The sequence below is a fragment of the Cryptomeria japonica genome, chromosome 11 (assembly GCF_030272615.1).
Source record: "Cryptomeria japonica chromosome 11, Sugi_1.0, whole genome shotgun sequence".
NCBI classification, from domain to species: Eukaryota; Viridiplantae; Streptophyta; class Pinopsida; order Cupressales; family Cupressaceae; genus Cryptomeria; species Cryptomeria japonica.
This window is the reverse complement of record NC_081415.1, coordinates 492,130,133-492,148,773: the sequence shown is the minus strand read 5'-3', so window position 1 is coordinate 492,148,773 and position 18,641 is coordinate 492,130,133. Positions and strand designations below refer to the sequence as shown.

General features: G+C 35.6%; 1 long non-coding RNA gene across 1 annotated transcript; it reads right to left on the bottom strand.

The window, feature by feature from the left end:
- Window positions 1-1,454: 1,454 nt before the first annotated feature.
- On the bottom strand, window positions 1,455-2,393 carry LOC131068291 (uncharacterized). Its single transcript, XR_009111976.2, has 2 exons — window positions 2,080-2,393; window positions 1,455-1,980 (listed from the first exon to the last, which is right to left on the bottom strand). It is a non-coding gene; the product is annotated as an uncharacterized LOC131068291 (long non-coding RNA).
- Window positions 2,394-18,641: the final 16,248 nt, after the last annotated feature.

The window sequence follows — 18,641 nt, the reverse complement described above, 5'->3', positions numbered from 1 at the left end:
CTGATATGGGAAAACCAATTTCAAATATTTTCTGTGACAAATGAGACCTTTTTTCCTCTTCCATGCTATCCCAGAAATCCTTTAAACTGAGATGTCCTAAATGTCCCGAACTTGTATCAGAAATTTGAGTAGGAGTACTTTCAAGTACAGACATAAATTCGTATCGCTGATATTTTTACTTCATATTGTTATAAACTTATCAATTTCTCTTATCCAACTGTCAATCTGAGAAATATAAAATCATTTGCCTCCACTGCATTCCATGAGAAAAACTTCTTTGGGTATCTACACAAACATTTCAGGCATTTGACCTTAATAACAATATTTATGGTGTCCTCAAGATAGCCGACTCATGTATGAATTACAAATCATTTGACATACAACCTTCATATCTTTAGTAGACAGAGACAAAGCTTACAATATGCTGAGGGTGTTCCATAAATTCAAAGGTTTCGCTTACTTCATACTAAAATCCATTTTGTGCATATTCTGAAAACACTTTATTTCATTCCTTGAGATGATATCTCATTGAGGCATTTTATCAAAACAATTCATGTTTATGATTCCACTGTTTGCATTCATCTTAGAGTTCATGAAGCTTTGTTAACAAAGCCATTTTGGGCATACTCTGCAAACATAGTATAACATTATTTTTGAGGCATTCAGTAAAATGTTCCATATGTTTCTATGGAATTCCACGCTTTGTTTCGAAGTCTTTCATTTTGGCATGTTGGCATTGTCGAATGTATTTGCTTGGCAGTTTCTAAAGACTTTTCAACGAGTACTTTTCGTGTCCTCACAACCATTGCTCACTGTGAGCCGACACCTCGTCGAGCATACTGTCAAACAATTATGTGCTTTGTTTATGACTCCGCGCTCTGCATGCAGTCCTGAAAGCTTCTATAGCTTTTTCAACAAACCCAATTTGTGAATATTTATGTCTGCCCATTTGCATTTTCTTAATAGTTTCTGAATCCTTTGCCACAAAATGATTCTATGCACAATGTGCAATCGCGCATTTCATGAGATGACATTATTTTGACACATTCTGTCAAACAGTTCTCGCACCTCTTCTATGCTTAGACAATTTGCATATATTTCTGCCAGAGCATTTCCATCTATAATATCTGCCAAAACGTTCTACCAATACGCTTTGATGGATGTTCATGTGCTGTTCTGAATATCTTCGAGCAAAAGCTGTGGAATTCAATGTTATAACCACGAGTTGCATTTGTTTGGAAGCTTCTAAAGTCTCTTTTTTTTAAATAAAAGGGGGTAAAATATTATTCGAACATAAGAAATAAACAAGAGAGCAGATTGTCCAGTAAAGAAAACAATACAAAATCTTGTCCTTATCGACAAGTTGATCTAAAACAAGAGACAAATCGGACAAGTTGATCTAAAACAAAAAACAAATCAACAATATGTTGATCCTGAACATGATCCGAAACCCATTTGACTAAACAATTCATTGATTAGGCATTCTGTCAAACAATTCAGCTTCGTTTCCTCTCCTCAGCATTCCTTTGAAACATTTGCCAAACGATTCACACGCCATTATCTTTGCCTCCAAATTCCGCATGCATATCTACAAGGGAAATTGTAACCACGACATCTGACGAAATAATTCTTTTTCCTATGAATTGATGGGAATACATTCACTATATGATAATGAAAGCCTACTGAATATATGAATTGATGGGCATACATTCACTATGAATTGATGGGCATACTGAATATATGATAGAGCGCACATTATGATAATGAAAGCCTATTAGATTGTGTTGCTTAGCATCACCAATAACGTTGTCCAAACCAAATATAATTGCTAGCCTTTCACTATGTCGGCAGATAAATACTTATTTTTCCTTTTATCCCACTACGTTATGTAAATTCTTGAATCTGTAAACACCCTGATGTCTTCATCTTTGAGACATTTGTAGAACAGTTGGCGTGCACCGTCTCCCTGCGCATTATAAACTATAACACCTGCTTATTGATTTGCAATAGATGACATCTATTTGAGACATCCAGTCTTACAATTTAGGTGTTTTATCTAAATTTTCAAACAGTTCGTACCTCTTATTTTGCGGTTCTATATTTTGTATCCATGTGACAAAAATCTTTTATCTTTTGTGCTGTGATGGCTACCCATATCATGCTTCAGGATATCAATACCCAAAATTCAATACCAGGGCAATTGCAATGTCAACACCCACCCAAAGTCCACTATTCTTTAAGCTGTAAGTCTCCCATTTTAGCTCATGCACAGAGGATATTTGGATAGTACCAATGTAGTATGCATCGGTTATTCACTCTTTAGAATGCATCAAGTATAGTATTGTTTTGAGTTTCAGATTACTATTTGTTTTGTGGTTCTTAGGTTATGTAATGGTCTTTGTTTGTTTGAATGTTGGTAGTATTCTACTCTGGTTATCTATATTTATGTAAATTGATTTAATTAAAAAAATGTTATGATTAAATCTTTCAAAAAAGATAAAAAAGAAGTGAAGAAATTAAAATTAAAATTAAATAATTTGGTTTCTAAAATTTAAAGTTATATGTTATAAATGGGCTTATGATTTTTAAAAGCAAAATTCCCAAGTCATTTATAACTTTCAAAAAGTGAATTCAAATTGCAAGAGGGAAAATTAGAGTGGATAATTACTCAAAATTGTAAAATCTAAATTCATAATTCATAAGTAGAGGTTGTGAATCATGAAAATTGAACGCAAGGAAGTTGTGAATTATAAAAGTTGGAAGTAAAGAGGCGATCTTTGAAAGCTAAATGCAGAGAGTTGTGGATCGTGAAAAGTGAATGCAAACAATCAGTCCGAAAATATAGGTTGTGATTATAGCTACATGTTGAAGTTTAATTTCACAACTTAATAAAATAAAAGTTAAGAAATTTGAGGTTAATTATGCATTTGTGCCCTAATTTCAAACCTATGAATTCATAGCTCTTATAACTACCTATAAAAGGCTTGAGTTGACATTACGTGTTTAGTAAAAAAAAGGGACATATAGCTATTGTAGAATAAGCACAAAAATGATTTTTGGAAAAGGCTTTAGAAAAATTTCAAGCAAATGTAATTGGCAGTTGTGATGCTAAAATCCACAATAACTTATTCATACTCATACATTGGTGCATTCTAAGGGCTGGATAGGCATTTATGATGAGGTGACCATAACCCATAAGATTTCATTCATAACAAAGTTTTCTAAGATGAAATTTTAATGCTTTTCGAATATACGTTAACAAAAATATAAGCATTAAAAGCTCACAAATGATGAAGTCAGTTGTCATGAAATTGGCCACATTGTTAGGAATAATACTAAGGACATACTCACAAAATGTTTTCCCCTGAAATTGAATCATTTTCTTGTTTTGACCAATACTTGACATGATTCGGAAATGATGGATTTGAACTAAAACCACATTATCACCCATCATAAAAAAATCTTGAAAATAATGCATTACGAACAATACAGACATTAGTTTTAATGCGAAGTTTAAAATTTGTGTGTTTGAAAATAGAGGCAACAACTGGCTCTAATAGGGGATACAAAATATAAGGGACATAGCATGAATCTAAAATCTCTTCAAAGAGCCATGGGCAATAGAGTCATAAGGGATGAAAGACACAACCCCACAAAGAATGAACACAAAACAAAAGACATAGAAAGGAAAAACTACTAACACACAAACCAAATTGAACATTACACAAACCCCCAAAACTCCTATTTAACCTATGTACAAATATGGAGAATAACCTACCTTACTAATTATAAATCTTTAAATGTTGGCCACTATAAGGAAGGGGTAGGTACATACCATCCATGTAGGCTTAGTAAAATGAGTTTCCTCCACAAGATTATCTAATTTGAAATGGCCCTTTCCATAAATAATCAAATTTTCCATGGCTCTCCTTTGCTTCGTTTCAAATTTATCCCAAAGCAAGATGAGATAAACCACTTTGAATTGTTTATGTTTGGCTTTTCTATAGAATAATTGCTTCACTCGACTCTAGTGTTCCTTGAGCCTATCTACTACTAGATCTCTCTTTGTTTTTCAATTTTAGTCATCTGATGTTGAATTATTTTTTCTAATGACTCCTTGAACTCATAATCTTCCAATGCATTATAAGGATGTAAGATAATATCTCTAATGGAACTGGGTGTTTTGCTTGGTTTCCATAAAGTAGTTGAAATGGAGACATACCAATAACTCTCTTCTTAGTCATCCTATCTACCCACAGTGCATCATATCACTTCTTATGCCATCTTCTCTAGTTTTCTTCCACTAACTTGTGAATAATAAGAAAAATGTTATTAATACTTGCTTCAAATTGAACATTACCTTAAGGGTAATAATTAGATTTATGAGCTAAGATGATACCATGCTTGTAGTAGAATGTAGATATTTCTTGAGAGAAGTTCGTAGAATTGTCAGTTAAAATTTTATGAGGAGCATCGAACCTTGTCGGAATGTTCTCCTTAATAAAATTGAAAACAACTTCAGATGTTGTTTTCTTTATTGGAATTTCTTCTATCCATTTTGTGAAACAATCTATGGCCACCAAGATATGCGTGTGATTGGCACTAGTGTTTTGATTTATAAGAGTGAAAAAATCGAGACCCCATTCTTGAAACAACTCTTCAATCATTACATGTTTTAATGGTAGTATATCAAGTTGAACTTTTCCCTTGAATTGTTGACATTTTTTTGCATTTCTTGACCCATTCATTTGCATCTCTAAATGTTCCTAGTGAATTATAATAGTTTCTCAAAACCTTGAAAGTTGTAATTGAGGAAGAGAAATGTCGCATATTTTTCTTTTATTATTCTCTATAAACACACCTTAGAAAATTACCATCAATCTCTTTCTTGTAAAGAACATCATCCCAGATAATATACTTGGTTGCCTTCAACTTGATCATCCTCATTTCTTTTGGAGACAAGTGTGCAAGACATTCTCCACATGTGAGAATGTATGCAATATTCAAGATCCATTCATCTATGGTGCTAACAAAGAGGACTAGGGGCAATTTAGGTCTTTATGAATCTAGGCCTTCTAAATAGTTCTCTACCATTAGTTTGCACAGTCCTTTGCCTTTAAGAATCTTAATGGGCTTGATGTCGATGTCATACTACTAGACCTTGGCAATCCGTGCAATTGTTTTATTCATCACTATCTTCTATTGAGTGAGGATGATCTTCATTGCGGTATTTGGAACATATATAGTAGAGTGTGAATTCAACATATAAAACATGAATTATTTTACAACCTTGACCCTAATGTATGCATGTTTTTCTATAGGAGAGTACTTCATCTCATGCTTCTTTAAGTGGAATGTTGAAAGAGACAATTGATGCTTCTATCTTTTTTTTGCTATATCAGGTTAGATTGGCAGTGGAGTTTTCTTAGAAGCTTAGCAATAGATATTGAGCTCGCTAGAAAAATATAGGTAATACAATGTCAAAGCTTCAGTTGTAGCATATTTGATCTGATTAAATCCTTTCTTCCCTTCTTCCATCCATTTGAAAGTAGCATTGTGTTTCATCATATCAATCATCGATTTTTTTCTCTAAAAAATTAGGAACACATATCCTTAAAAAGTTGATTTGACCAAAGAACAACCTAACTCCTAGTTTGCTAGAAGGTAATGACAAATGTTAGATAGCTTTGACTCATTTTAGATCAATTCAAACACCTTGGATATAATATGTCCTAAAATATTTCCTTTTGTGACTCCAAACACTAACTTCCTTGGATTTAGTGAAACACCTTGTTATCTGCAACATTGTAATACACATTTCAAATGGTAGGAATGTTCTTTTTATTTTTCTTTGGATTTGAATATTTGACCAAATGCCTCAAAATAATGTATTACTATGTTTGCAGAGTAAGCCTAAAATGGCTTTGTTGACAAGGTTTCATGAACTTTAAGATGAATGCAAATAGTGGAATCATAAACATTCTTTTGATCTAGTATGATAAGTGTTTGCATAGTATGCACAAAATGGATTTTAAAAGAAAGTTATCAAAACCTTTAATTATGGAGCACCCTCAATATATTGTAAGATTTTCCTTTGTTCTACTTAACATATGAGACTTGGATGTCAAATAAGTTGCAATTCATATATGAGTTGGTACCATAAATATTGTTATTTTCTTTGCAATTCATATATGAGTTGGTACCATAAATATTGTTATTTTCTTTGTTTGGATACTCCAAAAAAGTCTTTCTTATGGAATGCAATGGAGGCCAAATTATTGCATATTTTTATATTGATAGTAGTATAGGAGGAATTGGTAAGTATAATAATATGAAGTATAAATATCAAGGATGTGAATTTATGTCTATACTTGTAAGTACTCTTCCTCAAATTTAAGATAGAAGGGTAGGACAATTAGGACATCTCATTTTAAAAGAATTTTGGGATAATATAAAAGAGAGAAAAAAATAGCCTTTGTCACAAAAGATATTTGAAAGTGGTTTGGCTCACACTTGACAAGTTTTTCCATATCATTCCAATGCTTAGATGTAGTGTTAGAATATGTGAAGTGCTACAACCCACAAACTAGAGAGGTTAGAAAAAATGATTACAAGTTGATCATCAAGATCAATAGTGTTTCCTTCAACATCATTCTCACATTACTAGCTAGAGACCAATTTGTGAGCATAAACCAAGAGACCATACACCAATATTATCTCAAGAATAGAAATCAATGTCTTAGTAGCATAGCAAGAAATTGGTTGCAGGCTCTAAAAGGAAGGAAATTATAGAACCCTCTTTGTTGAAGATATATCTGATATGATTGTATTACTTTACAAGGTTAATGGGGAATAAAGAATCAAGTCTATTTCTCTCTCATTTTCGATATGTTGGTGGAATGTAGGAGCTTATCTATTAGCATCAAGTTGGCTGTTCACTCGAGTGGAAGGTTCTCCTTCTGGAACTTAAGGAGAAGTATAAATAAATATTTCAAAAGAAAAGCAGTTGAGAATTCTTTTTGGTCGGCATGCAATTTTGACATTCTATTTACAGTTGAACGCATTCATTTCTTTTTCTTTTTCTTTTTCATCAAAGACACCCTTTGTCCTTGATGTCAAAGATGGAGAAAGGTAAATGGAATGGGAGAAAGATAAATGGAGAAATAACTTGTGATACATGAGTAAGGGGGAGTTATATGCATATATGTTTATGTTTCTGAGTTTATTATTTTTGAGATGCTTTGCCATCAATGACAAGGGGGGAGATTGTTGGATTTGTGTGAATGTTGTTATTGATATCAAACCCAGTAATTTGGTTAGGACTGGATGTGATCTATGTTGTTGGAATCATTTTTGGTATTGCAATTCGAGCATAAATGGAAGATAGGTATGGACATGATATGAAGGAGTAAGGCATATATGATCTACTTGAGTCATTTCCAAAAGATCCTCATCTTCGAAATCCCGTGTTGTGCTTATCTCTATTTGTATCTAGTTCTGGTATTAGTTGTGTGAGTTCTAGTATTGGTGGTATCAGTGGTATTAGGCATATCAGTTGTATTGGTCATATCATGCATTAGTTTGTGTTTCTATTGCATCATGCTTTATCTTAGAGTTGGGACTTACTGTGCTTATGGGTCTAGTAGACCTTTGTTTTGTCCCAATTGTTAAGATGTATGTTTCGGTAAATGAAGTGCGTGAAGGAAGTGTGTAAGAGGTTGGTATAGGCCAACTTGGTTATCCTATTTTTGGTCAAGGCATGTCTTGGATAACGTGTTGATTCGAGCAACATATTATTGTGTAAATCATTTGGACTTAGCTGACATATTATCTCTGTGCTTACTAACATATATATAGAAGGTGTGTGTTAGGGATAACTTTAAGAAACCACCCCTTGGGCAACTATGTAAAATCTTGGCGAATCAGACATTATTTTTTGGGGGAAATTTTCATATTGATGGCGATTTTTTTTTTCAAAATAGGGCAAAAAATTATTTTGTATTGGCGATTTTTTCTAGGGTATGAAAAATTCCATAAATTTATGGCGAATTATACCTTGTTCTATGGGGAAAATATATATTGTAGGAGTCGAATAATTTTTGTTAAAAGGAACAAATATATAATTGTATGGGCAAAAAATTTTACTCCCAAGGAAAAATTATTTAAATGTATTGGTGATTTCTATCCACCGCTTGAAAATTATTTAATTTGCTTTGGCGAATATTTTGTTATTTATGGAAAAATATATAATTTATTAGCGATTTCATGAATTCATTGCCATTAATAGACAAGGCACATCACATCACATCAGTACATCACATTGAGTCTGGACTCTGCACGATGTATCAATAAGCGTGGCCTCTTTGACACGTGAAGGGTGACACATACCTAAAATCCATTAATGATTTTAAACCATTCCATGATCGTAGATCAATGGCTGAAGTTTTATTTCAGCCCAATTTTCTGAAGAGAACATAGCTCATCAGAAAGTGCCCAAAATGGAATTGGATTCAATAGACATGTATCAAATGTCACGAATCACGCTCGATAATTTTGGTCATTTAATATATATCTATTCACTTACTGCAATCCACTTTGTCCCCACGACTTCCAATGTGGTACTTGCCAACTTGGTACTGGTTTATAGCTGTTTCCAATTTCACACACTCATGCATTTATGGGAAAGATTTGCAGAGTTACGAAAGATTTAAAAAAATTTAAAGCAATTTATATGGTTAGAGAAGTAATGCTTCCTTCTTCCCTCACAACCTCCACATCTTCTTCCCTCACAAAACCTACCATTTTCTGCACGCATGCTTCCTTCGATGGCAAAACATCAACCAGTAGGCACAGGATGATTTCATAAATATAACCATCGCACCAGTGGCTCTCCTCGCAAAACACGTCCTCTAACAAACCTTGAATGGCATTTTGACCTTTTGTGTCTATATCAAAAAGACACTCGCACTGGGCTTTCAAAGACTCCTCCCGACAAAGACAACTTAGGCCTAATTGATGCACCCTTTTTTCTTTTGAAAGATGCTTGCTTCGCCCAGTCTGAAATTTGCATTAAATAGGCCTAACACTTCTAGAACCCTCCTACTAACACTCCAAACCCACCTTCTCTTTTCCTATCGGGTTCTCAAAACCATCCACAACCCAGTCTAGGAATGCTGTAGCAGCTTCTATCCTGCCCGTGTGAATAAAGCTAATAAGAGCATACGTCTCTTATCCTAAAGACAAATTTTTTAATAATTCTTCACCCTATCCCCGTCTTTGAGAAATGAGCTTTGTCATTATTCATGATATTCTGAAAATCTCTACTCCCTACATCTACCGACAACATGACTACTGGCAGAGACTCTGCGATGCCTTGGTTGGCAAGAAAATCCACCACTTGATTACCCTCGCAGAAAATATGATGAAGACGGTAATCCATCAACTTTTGAAGCAGGCAATTTATCCTCGAGATCCAAGCATTTAACTGCCAATTCGTAAATCCTTTTTTTATCCTGCTTAGGATGACTTGTGAATCACCCTCTATTATCACCTTCGATACTCCATTAGATTAGGCCCATTTCAAACCTTCCTCTAATGCAGTGATTTCCGCTAAATTATTAGTAGCAATTCCCACAGGACCACATACTGCCCCAACTAAGATACCCTTCTCATCTCTAACTACCGCACCAAAACCAGATAATCTTGGATTTCCTCAACTAGCTCCATCGAAGTTCAATTTTTTCCAACCGGGAGGGGGAGGTGTCCACTTAACTTTCTTCTGTTCAACTAATTTCACACCTTGAAGGTGACTACTGCTTTGTTTCAAATTCCATACTTTCTCAATCTCCATATCCCATTTAGAATAATATTTAAATCTTTTCCCATAGATCTTTCCATTTATAGTTTCTTCTATTGCCACTTGGATTTTATTAATAAGAAGAGTAACCTCCAACTCTTCCTCCCCGAATATCCTTTTATTTCTCTCTTTCCACACGTGCCAGATGACCATAGATGGGCCAACAATCCACAAACTTCCCCATTTTGAGCAATACCCATTTGTCCCATAGAATGGTGGGCCATTTACAATCCTTCTGCCTCTTTCTTTGGAGTTCGTATCCCAAACTAACCTTGTATTTACCTGATTTGGCAGCATTCTAGATAAGAGAATCTTTCATATAAAATGTAAGTTTTCCTGCTTTTAAGAATATTAGCCACCTTCACACTGTTGTCGCTCTGCCACTCTTGAATTGTTTTCCATGAGATTGGAGAATTTTAAGGCAATTCTCTTCAACATAATCTGCCACATAAACTCCCATAGCTGCCTCCATTTGATTGATCCAATCTTGATCCTCTATCTCATCTGCCAATGCTTTCTCTCCATTCCAAGAGTCCCTCCAGAACTTTGCTTTGTGATCATCACCAATCTTCCATGTGAGGTGATATGTTATGATCTTCCTCCTTTCCCAAATGAATTTCCATATCGGTGAGCCTCCAATCGAATTGGCCACTGTAAATATTCTCTCTGTCTCATTCAAGTCCAGATATTTGGAAGCCATCAACTTGCACCAACCTTTATGAGGAAAATTGTACATTTTTAAAGCAAGTTTCGCACCAAGTGCCAAGTTCTGGGAGTTCATTTTCCCGAGGCTTGCCCCGCCTTCCTCCTTGAGCATGTAGGTAGTTTCCCAATTGATTAATGAGATATTTTTTTCCTCTTTCAAACCTTCCCAGATGAACTTTTTTGAGCATTCCATCTAAAGCCGATGAAGCCTTGCTAGAGACTCTATAGCACGACATGTAGTAGACAGGAACTGCAGACAAAACAAATTTTATCATCTGAATCTTCCCTGCTTGTGAAAGCCATTTATTCTTCCATAACGTTGATTTGACTTTGCACTTATTGACCACTTCTTCCCACATTCTGTTGTTCAGTTTTCCTATGAACAAAGGAACCCTAAGATATTTAATAGGTAAAATGCCTTGCCCGAATTGCAACAATCCCTCTATCTTCGACTGAGTCCTCTTGTTTGTGTTGAGGAAGTATATCCTTGATTTTTGCTTGTTCATGCATTGACCCAAATCCTTTTCATAATCTTCTAACACATTCTTAATAACATGAGCTTCTCTCTCCGTAGTTGAGCCAAAAAGGATAGTGTCGTCCACGAATTGCGAATGGGAGATTGGATCCAAACTTTCATGAATTGAAAATCGTTTCCAAAGGCCTTGCCCAACCTTGCTTTTTATCTGCCTACTTTGCACTTCTGCCATAAGAACAAACAAAAAGGGCGACAAAGGGTCTCCTTTTCGAAGCCCATTAGTAGCTTGGAAGAAGCTGCATGCAAAACCATTAACTATGATTGAAAATTTTACAGATGAAATACAATGCTCAATACATTTCAAACATCTTTTATCAAAACCAAATTTTCTAAGAACCTTAGATAGGAAGCTCCACATAACTCGATCATAAGCCTTGGACACATCTAATTTAATGATCATACCTTTGAATTTGGAGGTGTGCATTGAATGAATAGTTTCTGTTGCCATTATTATGCTATCCATGATTTCACGGCCCGAGGTGAATCCATGCTGTTCTGGCAAAATGATCTTCATCAGGATGGGTTTTAGCCTGTTTACCATGGCCTTGGAAAGAATTTTGTAAATAGAAAAGAATTTTGTAAATAGAATTACATAAGGAAATGGGCCTAAAGTCCACAATGGAAGAACAATCCTGCTTCTTAGGGATCAGAGCAATGTTGGTATGATTAATTTCCTTAACATACCTCCCCTATTTTCCAAAATCTTCCATATTTCTGAGAATGTCATTTCCCAAAAACCCCCAACATTTTTGAAAAAATTCCACTGCGAACCCGTCTGGGCCAGGAGCTTTGTTTGGATGCAAGTCAAAAACAACCTTTTTGACTTCCTCTATAGTGAATGGACAACATAATAATTTTTTGTCCTCCTTCGAAATCTCCTTAAGGATAATATCCGTCATCGTATGAGGTTGAGGTGGTTTGTGCCCGTTAACATTGCCAAGCAAATCCTTGAAAAAGTTCACCGCTACCTCCTCAACAGCTTCAGGAGAAGAATGTTGCTTGCCTTCCTAATCTAAGATCGAGACTATTTTGTTCCTGTTCCTATTAGTCTTTACCAAAGCTTGGAAAAATTTAGTGTTCACATCACCCTCTTTGATCTAAAGCTCTCTGGATTTGTCACATCAATATATTTCTTCTCTAAGAAGAATCTCCGCCAATTCCTTCTTGAGAGCTATTTCTTTGTGATACACATCATTAGACATCCCAGAGGTTATAGTGACATAATTTAGTTGAGATAGTTCCTCCTCAACTCAATTTATTTCTGCAAATATATTTTTCAAAGTATCTCTATTCCATACATTAATCTTGTCCTTTAAGTATTTTAGCCTTTTCACAAAGCTATAACTCGGGGTTCCCCTGAATATATTACTCTCTTTCCACCATTGCTCGAGATGTGTGATGAACTCACCGTCTCTCCACCACATACTCAAAAATTTGAAGTTGTAGCTTCCTTTAGTTGGAGCCTCGCTCAACTTAAGCTCCACAGGAAAATGATTTGAGAGAGAAATTGGGAGAATGGATGCCTCTACATGAAAAGAGGAGTCCATCCAGGATTCTCCAATGAAATGTCTGTCCAATCTTTCTGAAATGTGTGCGAAATTGGCCCTTCAATTAGTCCATGTGAGTAGCCTGTTCTTTGGGGCAACATCCATCAAATGATTATGTACTACAAATTCACCGAAATGTTCCATGACCTTGTTTGACATTCTCAAACCTCCCTTCTTCTCATCTAAATCAAACAATGCATTAAAATCACCAACCACTACTATCCTATCATTCCTCATATTGGAGATTTTGTTTGAAAGGACATGCCAAACATGGGAATTTTCTAGAGTTTTTGTAGGTCCATAAACATTTATTAGTGGAAATTCCATGTTCTCCTTCAAATTGTAAACAGTGCATATCATCCAGTGTTCGGCTTTCTCTAATAACATAACTTTGACCAAGGAAGGATTCCATCTAACACCCAGTCTGCCAACGACTCCATTGGCTTCTTGAAAAACACCCTCCCATACTTTACAAGACTTTATGAAACAAATCACATTCTTTGTACTAAGCTTTTTTTTCTGGATGGCAATGATATCATAGCTACATCTACAAAATGCTCATTTCACCAAGTGTCTTTTGTCAGGGGCTGAGAGACCCCTGACATTCCACGTAATGATCTTCATCTCTTGCCAAGGGAGGGCCCTTCTCCCTTAGCTTTCCTCATGAAATCAAATACACTAATGATTCCCTTCTCTTTTGTTGTCTTCCCTTATTTGATGGTTGCTCCGCCTGCCTCTGTATCCTTTGGCTTTACCAAGTAGGATGCTAGCCAACTGATTGATACATCTCAGATCTACATTCTCCAAAGCATCCTCTTGAAATAATCCCTCCTCAAAGTCCTTATCAAGTTCAAATTTTGTGTTAGATAACCCTTTGCAATAATTGTTGATTCTGGGGGATAACGGATCTTCACCTCCCTCCTTGATTTTAAATAATTCCTCTCTGGAAGTCTCCACTCCATCATCTGGACAACTGTTAACGGTTGCATTCCTATTCTCCGACTGAAGGTCTTCCCCATCTTTTAACAATGATAATGAACCTTTCTTTTGTTGCTGTGGAGGGGATCTTGTTTCTTGATTCTTTTCAATAGAAACCAAAACCGTTTTTTCGACAGTTGTTCCAACTTTCGCCTCCATTTTTGTGCTGGTCTCCTGAAAGGATTCCTAGCCTTTCTAACAAACATTTTGCAGTCCTCTACACCATGAAATTTGCTACCACATCTGGGACAATGGTGGATCACTTTTTCTACTTCTATCTGCTGCCTCCATGCACCTTTCGACGTATGTAATGTAATGTACTCCGGGATACACCTGACTGCCGCTATCCTTAATCTAGCACACTTACACAAATTGTCCTCATCAACAATGTCTATCTCCATCACCGTCCCAAGAATTATGTCGATCTTCTCCAGAAATTCCTCACCCCAATATTCAATTAGAAAATTGTAAAGGCTTATCCATTTTGGGCATGAATAGACTACAAGAGGGATGGGATCAAAATTCGGTGTCCAGGGTTGTAGATACACCGCATGCTTGTCTACAAACCAATTCTCCTGATTAAGGATTTGATCTCTTTCAGATCATTTTTCAAAGAGCACCACAAAGAAACCTTTTGGTATAAATTTGATAACACTTCGATCACCCCACTTCTCTTCAACCCACGATTTGATATTTTTCCTTGACTAGTTGAGGCCGATTTTCCTTGCGATCACCGCTTGCTCTTCCCAAAATTATTTGTCTTCCTCCATCTCCTCCATGAGATCCACCACAATCTCGCCTTCTTCTTCATACAACCTCCCTTTTGATTTCCCTGTAAAACCCTCTGCACCACCATTAACGTCCAATGGTTTTTGTAGAGCTGGTTCCTTCATCTCATCTTGTCCATATATTAAAATTTTACCTTTCAAATTGTATATCCAATTTTTTATTTTTATTTAGTTATTTTTTTTATTCTAGAAACTAAGTTTCATGTTCTATACTATTTTTGAATTTCATATTTTTACAAATAATATTAACATTATATTTTTAATAGTTATCTCAAACTATTGCACATCTTTAAATGTCTCTTATTATGGGACCGCCGACATCTGACAACAGGTACCATCGTCTGTTGGATGACCAAAGATCAACGACTTAAGGTGGATTTTGACATGAATGTGGGAAGTGAACACATTTGTGAGAACTTCGCCCGAAATTGAACATTTTACATTTAATGTCCTCAGAATTTATACTAAAGTAATGAATGTTTTGTGCTTTGACATCGAATAGTTATTAATAATAATTAATAAAATTACAACATGATTCTAGATATTTTTCCCTTTAGGTAATACTTTTGTACTTTTCAGAGTTTTCAAAATAAGAGACTCATAAATCATAATCATATTTCATTTCATGGACAAACCAGTAAATCGAGGGAGATTCAGAAACAACTACTAGATCGAGGAATGCAAGTTGCAACAGAGACTGGCTACGCCAATCTAGTGAAATAGAAATTCCGGGTAAAATCTAGAACACCTACATCCCACTTTTGTTTTGCTTTTTTTAACCTCGTGGTCCAATTTGAGGGTTAGCATTTTCAGGTTTTTATCTAGCATTATTTTGAATTATTAACAATAACAACAATGGGGAAAACGGGAAGCAGTAGTTCAACAGGAAGCCAAGTGAAAAAAAAATGTACCTAACCAAACTAGTTAAAACACCAAGTTTCACTGATGAATACCATGATATTTATGACCCTGCTATCCATGGTGAAAAGAGTATCATAGATATTAGATATGCATTATCTAGTAAGGCGGCAGATGCATCCAGGACAAAATTTACTGTTTTCAACCCAATGTTAAAACAAAGAACAAATAAAATCGCATTGTGGGATGCTGGATTGGGAAGCATGGTGTTACCTGAAGTATTCCCTTGCCATGATTTTGTCATGGTTTGTGCCAAAAATTATGATGAAGATAAAAAAGCAATTGTCAATAAAAATACAAAAGAGGAAATTCTATCCATAAACGAGGGAGAATTTGCTCATTTGTTGAACCTAAGATTTGAAGCACAAACCTCAAATGTCCAAATTGACCTAAGAAAGCTAGCAGGGAATTATGAGAGTCTCGATCCAAGTCGCAAAGATTCATTTATCAAAGCTCTAATAAAGAGTGGCATTCTGTTGGATCATAATCATAAGCCTCCTTATGATTTTAACATTTTTGTTCCATGGGTTGGGGATACTATTTCCTTGCTATCATTTTGCCTGGGATTGGAAAATGATAGGGAAGTGGGTGCAAGCCTTCTTGAAATGATTTATAATATCCATTGTGTAGGTCAACCAACAATATATAATTTTATTGAGCACATTGTTCAATCCATGCAAAAACAATTACTAATGATAAAATATGGTTCCTGTAAGACATTTAGGTTCTCATCCTACTTGTGCTATCTCCTTATATCCATGTATCGTGCAATATTCGAGACCAACAATCTTCAAATTGTGAACTATAAGGTTGATGAGAAGACTCGGAACAGAATAGAGTGTCCAATATATGAATGGACACCAAAGATAAAGATGCATGATAACAAAAAGAACTACAACCATTTTGTAGACTTCTTTTTGGCACCAATGTATAATGAAATTACAAGCACTCCAATGCCTAGGTTGCCCGTGTCTTGTAGAGATTGCATTCAACTCATAAGTCAAATAAAATTGGTAGACTGGTTCTTCATGGAAGAATTCACTATGTTAAGGTTTTATGGATTGGTAGTAAAACCATACAAACTTCTAATACATGTGACAAAGAGGGTATTTGCATTGGAATATGTACGACAATTGGAGAGAACAGATAGGCACTTCCATGGTCAGATAAAGAAGAGCATATTTCCTTCCTTGCCTTTCTCATGTGGAGGGTTTACATTTGAGAGAAAAGCATTCAATGTGTGACATGATTTTTTGATAGTTTTTAACTTTGGTGATGAGGGTCTCTGGCAGTATGATCCAATCGGTGTAGTTCAAGCAAGGCTTAAGAAATGGGAACTCTTCAGCATTACGTCAACATGAAAGTAAACCATTGCTAGAAAAGCTTAGAAACATGGACTCCTGGGATGAGGTAAAAAAAGAGATGGAGAAAATTGCAGCTGACAATAACATTTCAACAGAAGAAATTTCATCATAAATTATGGCATTGCACACACATAGGACAACAAAGGAGGGCCAGGGCATCCAAAATAAGAGGTCCTACAATTTCTACCCAAAATCTTCTAATCTATCTAACAAATCTATTTCCAAATCAATTCTACAAGAATGTAAAGATAATTTTTGGACTCAAACCAAAATAAATGATTTTTGGACTATGAGGAAGAATCTCAGTGAACCAAAGACCAGTGCAGAATTTGACATCATCAACGAGGATGAAGAGTTTAGCAAATTGTGGAATATGGAGCATCCCACAACAACATATGATAGGAGTGAAGATGATGATGAGTATGAGGTTGAGCCCACTCCAACAACTACTACAGTCTCTAAAATATTAGGTGGAGTCAATGAGTCCATGAAAGAAAAATATAGCAAAGGGGCAAGCATTGTGGAAAAAATGGGTTTTGAAGGTAGTGGTCTAGGTCCCAGAGGAGAGGGCATTTGGTATCCAGTTCAGGTACAACTCCCATTAGATTCAAAATCAAAAGCTCATGTTAAACCAATTATTGGACTTGATTCTTCAGATTCATCATAAATAGGTACTACTCATTACCCTCAGGGTCCACCTACATTTGTTTCAAGTTCAACTCCACAACCACCACCACATCATGGTATTCCCATTGGTGGTGAATCAAGTGCCACTGCCACAGGTGGGGAATCTGGGGACAGTATTCCCATTATTGTTCAGTCAAGTGCCATGGTAATTGGTGGGGTTGGCATGGGTACTACTATTGATACTAGTTGTCTTGGTGTTGGACAAGGGCTAGAACAAAATATATCTCACAAGAGGCCACTAGTGGTAGATACTCATACTATTCAAAATCCTATATCAAGTGCCACTGATACTACAAAACAATCATTTGTAGCTTCATATCACACACCTCAAAATATTATGAAAACTACACATGAAAGTGTCAGTGGGAGTGGGACAGGATCAATAATTATTGTTGGTAATCCTAGTCAAACATTAGTCAAAACCACATGCATAAGTGGAACTGGAGCCTCTATTATTCCCATGTCACCTTTGAAACATTCAATTGCTTCAACAAGCCCAAATTTTCAATTTTTTGATTACTATGAAAAATATGAACACACAATAAAAGCAAATAAAGAAAAAAAGAAAGCATTTCATAGGGTTGCCTTGATTGAAGTTTTAGACGAACAACCTGCAAGGAACAGGGTAATTCCAACATATGACCCATATAAATATATGATGGAGTTCATGGTTTTTATGCCCCCAACCCCAACTAAAGACAAAAATCCACCACACAGTCAGATAGATCCCTCGGAATTTCAAGTTAGCACCCTCCAAATGGATTTTTCAAAAGTACATAATGTGGACAAAATTAATGTGTCAAAAAGGACTAACGAAGTGGTCTACACTTCACTGCTAAAGGTGGAGAGAGAAAAAAATAAACTCGAGAAACAAATAGAAAAGTTACAGGCAGACCTGGAAAACAAAAAATCAAGGAGGAAAGCAATAGATAACAAGTGCAATGATTTACAGAAAAGGATAAAAAATTCGGGCTCTGCAGTAGAAATTGCAGAGCAGGAGAAGATGGATGTAGAATTGAAGGACCTAACGGAAAAACTGGCTAAAAGCAATAAAAAAATTGATGAGGAAAGAGCCAGTTTTCAAAAATTATACAAAAGTTATGAGTCTGTTGCTGCTGAAATAAGAAAAATATAGGACCTATTGGATCGTGGGAAGGAAAAAGAAAAAACATTTGCAAGAGGAAGTAGAGGAAGAAAGAAAAAAATGTGCACAAATGAAAGAAGACCTGAACAATGCAAATGATAAAATAAAAAATTTGGAGG